This window comes from Solanum lycopersicum, chromosome 5 (genome assembly GCF_036512215.1).
Source record: "Solanum lycopersicum chromosome 5, SLM_r2.1".
Classification (NCBI taxonomy): Eukaryota; Viridiplantae; Streptophyta; class Magnoliopsida; order Solanales; family Solanaceae; genus Solanum; species Solanum lycopersicum.
The window spans coordinates 64,616,275-64,625,199 of NC_090804.1; the positions used below are offsets into that span (position 1 = coordinate 64,616,275).

The following is an 8,925-nucleotide window of genomic DNA, read 5'->3' on the forward strand; positions in this document are numbered from 1 at the left end:
GTCATTAAAGTCTTTTTTTTGATAATAGACTAATTTAATTCATTGAACATATTTAACTAAAATAATGATCATATTATTTTTTATTTATTTTTAATCTATTAAGAATAAATTTTCATACTTAAAATGTTTTATCATATTTAATTTTTTTTATGTTATGAAGAATACATTTTTAAAATGTACTATAATTTTATCAATTTTGAATACTTATAAACACACATTCAAATAAATATTCATATACAAATCACTCATTAATGCTAATTTTTATCAATTAATCATAAGTTGTATACTAAATTAATAATATTAAAGGTCAATTAACCATTACAATAATATTTATTATATATTATGCAATTCATGCTTTCGATATATTTTTTTTTCAAAAAAAATTAAAGTGAATAATATTATATTTTTTATCCAACTAGAAATACTAAATACCTCAAAAGTCTCCTTAAATTCTAATTGATACGCACTGTCATTAAATAATCATTTTAAAAAAATATTAGACCTATTTAATTCATCAAATTTATGTCTCTAAATAAATATATAAATTAATGAGATTTTATGAAGATTATAAGAAAACTAATTTAAAAAGTCTAGTAACATTAAATGTTGTCACCAAATAGAAAAAATCTCTGTGTGCACTTATTACTTGATAATTTTAAAATTCTTAACTAAATTATTTGAAAATTTTAAACAATTTTTTAAATAAAAGTATTTAGATAAATTTGTAAGGTTGACAAAAAATTGTTAAGTAAGAGAAAATTATTATTTAACTTTTTTTAATTTTATTTTTTTATTCTTTTATTCTATATTATATTATATTATATTATGACTTTTCATACAGTTAAACATCAATAAATAAACTAATAACTAATTGAATTAACTTATTTAATTTGATAGTATACATATTATATGAGATTATTATACTAATACATAAAAATCAAAATTTTATTTTCTATAAATATTATTCACTTACTATTTTCTTTTAAAAAAAGATATTGTAAGAATATATGAATTTCAATGCTCCCAAGTAATTATTTTTTTATACTTAATCGATCATTAATATTATTGATTTATTATACTATTTGATTAATTGAAGTAAATTAGAGTTCATTAGTGATTTGTTCAATATTTTTTGAATGTATGTGTTTATAAGTATTTAAAATTGATGAGATTATAGTACATTTTAAAACGCATTCTGCATAACATAAAAAAAAGTTTAATTATGATAAAAGATTTTAAGTATGAAAATTTATTCTTAATAAATTAATTTAAAAAAAATTAAAAATAGTATGATCATTATTTTAGTTAAATGAGTTTAAATGAATTAAATTAATCTATTATTAAAAGAAAAACTTTAATGACATGTCATGCCAACTAAGAGAGAGAGAGGGATGCTTTTGAATTGTTAAGTATATTTGGAGGAAAATAGTGATAATTGAGTAATATTTTGGTCCTAAATGAAATATAAAATGATATTTTGAGGCAATTCTGTTAAATTGGGAGACCATTTGAGAAATTGACTCAATATTTTGGATAACTAATTAGCTAGATTTTTATATTTAAATTTTTTTCTTTTATGTAACTTATATTAGCAGGCGTTTTTTCTTCTTTTCTCCTAAAATATTTCTTCCCATGGATAATTTATTTTTTTTATTTTTTTAAAATTAAATCTATACCACTAGATAGTGATCTAGTGGTTCATTATTAATAATAATAAACATAAAAAAAATCTCAATAGGACTAAGTACAAACAAGAGAGGTAAGGCTTAATCATAAGCCCGTGGGAAGAAAATATCCCACAGAAAATTGGGTATTCTTGAAGCTTGTTATTTCCAAAAAACATTAGGGTTTCTGCTTCGATAATCATCCAAATAGAATTATGTCATATATGATCGATAGTCGCTTTGGACTTAACTATTATGGATATCGATTTGTCATTGTGCATACAACATTTTAAATTTGAATAAGATTTTGATGATACATTGAAAAACTTGATACATGCAAATTATACATTTGGAAGTGTTTATGAATTAAGTACATTTATATTAAACATAATAAAACTAATCGAAGATTAAACAACATTAGGGTTATGTATCAACACCTTAGTTATGAATATGATACATTGTATAAAACAAGGATGAATGAGGAATCATATGTATCTGGAGAAATGGATAAAAACATAAAAAAATTGAAAAAAAGGACAATTGAGAATATGAAAAATACCTAATTCAGTGGTTTAAATTTGATTGACTATAGAGAAAAACTTCTTTTGAAATCCAAATTGAGATGAAAATTATAGCAGATAAGATTATGCAGTGATGTTAGGAGAGATTAAAAGAGTAAAAAATGCATAGAAATTGGACTACTTTTTAAAATGGTTGGATCGAGAGAGAAAAAGTTTGAAAATAAAATTGAGATAATGATTTGTAATTGAAAATGTAACGGAGTGAATTTAGGGAGAAAAAAAAGGAATGGGATGGGACATGGTGACACGTGTGAGGTAAAAATAATTATATATCTGGCAAATTTTTTATTTAAGTGAAATAAGAGATTTAAGTAATTTTTAAAAAAGTCGAGAAAAATAGACAATAAAGAACTTTTAGTTGTGCATTTCAATTATTTTTTATTTTTTATTTTATTTTTCAATAACTAATTTAAATTTATTATTTTAATGGGCTAATTATTTTGTTTCACTAATTTTCTTGTGAAATTTATTATCGATGCCACCATTTTTTTTACAAATATACATATTAAATTACAGTACTCGTAAAAAGATCATTTTTAATTTTTTTTCTTTATACTAAAGAATGAAAGAAAAAAACTAAGAAACTCAAACAATGATAATCAAAGAAGTCAAAATATAATTTATATATAAAAAATTTTAAAATACAACTTGAACTTTACTATAATTATCCTATATATCCCACATGATTTTTTATTTAAAAAATTGAAGTAAAAAAAAAAACTTAAAACTATTTTTTCCCACTTATGTTAGATAATGGGTATATGTGAGCTCCTTTTGTAAAGGTAAGGGTATATGTGAGTCATTCATATACTGTAAGGGTATATATGAGACATTTTGTAAGGAGGGGTATACCAACTCTAAATGACAAAGTTGAGGGATATATCGGACCCTTTTACTCTTTCCAAAAGTTTTTTTTTATAGAAATTGAACGTTAACCAACAAGGTAAAGTTTAGATAGTAAATAAACTCAACAGTCTCTAATATGAAGTTTGAATATTTAAATATATCAAATCTAAAATTGAATTTACTGAAGTTTGACAAGGACGAAAAAATAATTAAATGGTGTTTTGGTTTTATAAATTTAAAAGGTATTTTCATTAAATGAAAATTACTAGGTGTAACAAAAACTAAACTAAAATAAAAAGATGCATTTAATTAAGTCAAAAATACATTGAATGTCATGCATATATTTGTCTTTTTTGTTCTTTATATTTCACCTTGTTTTCTCCTCCATTTTCAAGAACCAAAACAACTATCCTTCTCCTTTCATTTTCACTTCGTTAAATCCAAGAAAAAAAGTTGAGCATCTATAAGACCAAAAACCATCTTCTCCAATCGTCCATTTTCATCTTCTCTGATCCCGTTATCTTCTTCTCAGTTGTTAAAATCGCTACAAAAAGCAGAAAAATCCATCAACAAAATCTCTGTCCAGTTCCAATTCATTTGTCTAACTCAAACTCTTGATTTCACTTCCAATTTCAGTTAAGTTCCAAATTCTAACTATGCCCTTAAATCTGATTTGATCCTCAATCATTTCCATCTCCTACTATGAATAGAAGACGAGGTAGATCTGACAGTAAATAGTCTTTAGATTAGGTATCCAGTGGTTTTCTCGGTAATGTCAACGAAGAACGATCAACATTGGTTTCTTCATCTTCTTCAGGTAAAGTTATCAAAACTCAAGTGAAAAGTTCTGATTTTTCTAATAGAAAGTTGATTCTAAAGTGGTTAGATTTAAAATTCGAGAAAAGGAGTTATTCCAGATGAGATTATTTGTATATAAAAATAGTCAATTTCTGAGGCTTTAGTTGCATTGATGGTTGAATTTTCGTCTAACTCGTTAAAGGATGAAAAAATTGAATCTAGGGTTGTTGGTGTGGTTGGTAGGATATACCAATGTCATTATATTTTAGTTAGGACACATTATTACAAAATGGCGTGAAAATTTTTTGATTTGGTTGACAAAAGATATGTTTGGCAATGTTATACATGAATGGTGTAGTGAGTTATTAAATTCTGCCTATAACTATTTGTTATCATACATATATAGTAATTTTGTGTTGGAATTGAGAATTAAGAACATTATTCCAGCTGCGCCAAGTAAAGACATAATGATTGTTATTGGGGTAAGTCTTTCTTGGTTGACGACTGTATGATAATTGATGTTATTTGGGTTTGAGGTTATTGTTTTGGAGGGACGAAAGCGTGCAGGTGGTAGGTGTATACATAAAATATGGAATGAGGAAATAGTGTGGTAGTTGTTGATCTAAGAGGGAGTGTTTTGACAGGTAAATCTACTTTGTTTGTTGGCTTAACGGTTGTCGTATACACTTCATAAGGTGAGAGATCAATGTCCATTCTGTCGTGCTGATGTAAAGCCCGTAGATAAGTATTTGGATAAAAAAGGTGAAGGCTGCTTACTATGAACTTTTGGACAAGACAAGAAAGGCTAGACAAGAATTATCTCTAGTTATTTCTCTTGGAGAGAGATCAGAGACTTTGCAAAAGGATTCTGGTGTTCTGCTGAATGTTAAAGAGATGATCTTTGTTTAACTAGCATCTGGAAAATCTTGAATATGAAAATGCAAGTTTGCTCTCAGAGTTTCATTAGCATAACGTGACCAAGATGACCCCTATAATATGGGAGGGTATCATTGCTTCTTTCCCAGTGGAAATGGAAGATTAATTCATGCTCAAGCTGAAAATGTGTCTATTATTTTTGGAAAGTTGTGTATGTCATTCATTATGGTAGAGATAGTGTGAATGTGATTACTGGAGGCCAATTATTTGAGGGTGATATGGCATCGCACATTGTTTCTCTCAAAATTTAAAAGAGTGGTTCGATCACATTAATTGCATAGTTATCTCATAAAAACTGGACACAAAAAAATTGGGTTTTGGACTATTAAATAAGGTTGAACTGCTGTTTTCGTATGTGTTTTGAGACTCCAATGTTGATATATTTGTTCATGTTGTTGATGATCCTTGACTGAGGGAATTCTTTCTATTCTTCAACCATGCAACGGTTTTTGGCAGGCCCTTTTTGTTAGTTATAGTCACAGGAGAAGCCGCACACAAGTTTTATAGAATGGCCCCTACTGATGCAGTAACTAAAGTTCTTCAAATTTTAAAAGGTATAGTTCCACATTAACTTTGCTTTGGTAAAAATAAGATTTTGGTATATTGAAAGCAAATTCAATGTGGAACCTATCATTTACCTAAAATTTGAAGAACTTTTGTTACTGCATTAGTAGGGCTCATTCTCTAAGACTTGTGTGCAACTTTTCTCTAGCGACTAGAACTAACAAATAGGGTCCACCAGCAATCGTTGCATAGTTTTAGAATAGAAAGAATTCCCCTCGATAAATAGAATCATCAATACCATGACCAAAGATATCAACATTTGAGTCCCAAAACACAAACGAGAATAACATTGCGACTTTATATAGCAATTCAAAACCCAATCTTTTTATTGTGTCCAACTTTTTTAAGGCAACTCTAGAATGAAGCTGATAGAACGACTCTTCAAAACTCTGAGAGGGACGATGCACATTGTCATATCTCCATCAAATAATCGGCCCGAGTAGTCACCTTTACAATATCTCTACCATAACGAATGATATGCACAATTTTTAGAAAAATAATAGGCACATTTTCAGTCAAAGGATGAACTAATCTTCCATTTCCACCAGAAAAGAAATTGTGATCCCCTCCAATATCATAGGGATCATCTTGGTCCAAAAATGCTAAGGAAATATGTGGGATCATCTTGGTCCAAAAATGCTAAGGAAAACTGTGAAGCAAAGCTGCATTTTCATAGCCCAAGTTTGCGAGATGCCAGTTAAACAAACTCATCTCCTCAACATCCATCGCAACACCAAAATCCTTTTGCAAAGTTTCTAATTTCTCTCCAAGAGAAAAAACCTGAGATAATTCTGTACTGACTTTGCTTGCCTTCTCCAAAAGTTCATTGTAATCAGCCTCCGCCTTTTTTTAATCCAAATACTCGTTTACGGGCTTTCCGTCAGCACAATAGAGTAGACATTGATCTCTCACCTTATGAAGTGTATACGACAATTGTCGACCCAACAGACCAAGTGGATTCCCTAGTGTACCTGTCAAAACAGTCCCTCATAAATCAGCAGCGTACACCTTATTCCCTCCTTCCATCTCTTTTCTATACACCCTTCCACCTCCACGCTTTCGCCCCTCCAAAACAGTAACCTCAATCACAAATAACATCAGTTGTTTTGCAGCCGCCAACCCTGCAAGACCTGCCCCAATAAAAATCTCTCAGTCTTTACTTGGCTCAGCTGCATTCCCGTTCTTAATTGCCAACTCCACTCAAAACTAATATACACGTATGATATAAAAAAAATTATAGGCAGAAACCAATAACCCACTATACCGTTCAGGTATAACATCACCAAACATATCCTATGTCACCCAAAATAACCAAGTTTTCACGTCATTTTATAATAATGTGATTTCTAATCAAAATATAGTTACATTGTTCTATCCTTCCAACTACACTAACAACCCCAATACCAGATTAAGTGGTTATGTGTGGAATCCGGATGGATAAATAGAGTCTTTTGGGAGAAAAATAGGTTTGATGATAATTATGATTATGCTTAGGCAAAGACAATCCCCAATTCTCTCTTAGTTCCCTCATCCATTCTTCTTTATAGTTACCGTTATTGTTCGTGTTTTTCATATTGTAATTGCTCATTTTCTTATGAATCAAAACTTATTAGTGTGTTCTGACTGTTGTTTGTTGTTAGTTGAGAAAGTCACTACATTTGCGTTTGTTACATTGTATCTTGCAGGTGATTGGAAAATCAACTCTTTTGCTCATTGTGTGCATGCACTGTACATAATTCACAACTCGATCAGTTGAAGAAAGGACTCGATTTAACATGTTATTTATGCTCATGTGTGCAGGCACTGTTCTTGTGCATGTCAATAATGATAAAGAGTAATTTAATAAAAATGGATTTCTTGCAACACATTGCTATTTATGTTTTACTTACGCCGAGAGTTTATCAGAAATAACCTCTCTATCTCTATGAGGTAGAGGTAAGGTCGTCGTACATACTACCCTCTTCAAACTTCACTTGTGAGACTGACTATATTGCATATGTTATTGTTGATATGTTCTCCATTGAATAGAATGTGTTGCAACACCTCATGATCTACTTACTTTAGATTTTTTTTGTCTCAGATTGACTCGAGTAGTTGCTTTAGGCCAAGTACTTGTGCAGGTTCTGATTTTCTTGGTCTATTTCCATGCATTTCTCGGATGATAAAAGCTCCAGTCCGCTGTTTGCGTGTTTCCATATCAAGATTGAACATTCTGCTCAACTTCTCATGACGAGAGAGAACAATTTGCATCTTCATAATGCATCCAGTACAAGCATCAATTGCATAACGTCAATCTATCGATATCTTCAGCCAACTACTTTTTACTTCCATTCGTATGAGGAGGAAGCAAAGAGATCCTTGTCCTCATTGTGTAAGTGAAGTTGAAGTTATACTCATAATGATCAGTTGAACAAACATTTGTGTTGCCAGACTCTTTTGTCTATCTAAAAGAATTAAACAATAGCTTGTCAAGTTCCTTCAATTAGTACAACAATTTTAAGGTCAAAATTCTCATAGATGTTACATGTATTTGATGAATACATACATGTAAATTTAGTGCTATTGGTTTCCTTATTTTTGTTAATGCTAATTGAAATCGCACAGATTCAGTATATAATTCTCCCGGTATGAGTGATCAAATGTACATAAGTGTATGTGTTTTCATTGCAGAAGTTGGATATCTGTATGTGTTTGTATCTGTTTTGGAAGATTGGATTTTTCAATGCCATTTCTAGAAAAGTAGCTTTTGTTATAGAGGACGAAAATTGAGGAGGAGCAATTTTTACAATTGTAGTAACTAAAGCAAATGAGGAGTGGTCAAATTTTCTTTTACTTACTGCAGTAGTTTTAGCAAAATAAGTTATTAGTTTAAGATGAATTTTAAATTTTAAATTTTAAATTTAGTTATGTTGTTTTAGTTGTTGAGACATTTTAAAATTCTTTTTTTAAAAAAAAATAATTATGCAGATTATGTATCTTGTGTTTGCTACTTAAAGCGTCTAAATGCTTAATTTTAGAAAAAACCAGCAATATCCATACACCATTAAAAAGGCACATCTGAGTCACTCCACCTATTAGTATGAAATAGAAATATATTTGTGATGCCAGTCACATGAAGAAGTTCAACAAGTCCTGCAATGATGTATCCTGGCTCTCGAGACTTGTTCATAGAATTCCAACAAATTTTTTTGCTTCTCAAAGCCTACTAGAACACTGTTTATGCTCCTATTACGCCCCTCAATTACTATGGAGTTTTTACATAGAAAATATAGGTCTTATTTATAGTCATAGAAATCATAAGTTCTTTTCCAAGTATGATATAGTTGCTAGATACAACTGCTCTGAATAGTTAGTTCTAGATTCCGATGAAAACAAATAATCTACTAACCGTTGGGACAATTTTTTTATATGAATAGTCATCATACTTTTCGTTGGCAATACTTCGGTGCAAAAAATAAACCATGGAGGTTTATATTCTTGTTTGCAACTTTAAAACTACTTGTTCGACATGAATACAGAACGTGAGGGACCAACGA

General features: G+C 29.6%; 1 long non-coding RNA gene and 1 pseudogene across 1 annotated transcript; one reads left to right on the top strand and one right to left on the bottom strand.

The window, feature by feature from the left end:
* Positions 1–3,479: 3,479 nt before the first annotated feature.
* Positions 3,480–8,006, top strand: LOC138348445 (uncharacterized). Its single transcript, XR_011221048.1, has 2 exons — positions 3,480–3,908; positions 7,075–8,006. It is a non-coding gene; the product is annotated as an uncharacterized lncRNA (long non-coding RNA).
* Positions 5,456–6,797, bottom strand: LOC109120309 (protein FLOWERING LOCUS D-like; annotated as a pseudogene).
* Positions 8,007–8,925: the final 919 nt, after the last annotated feature.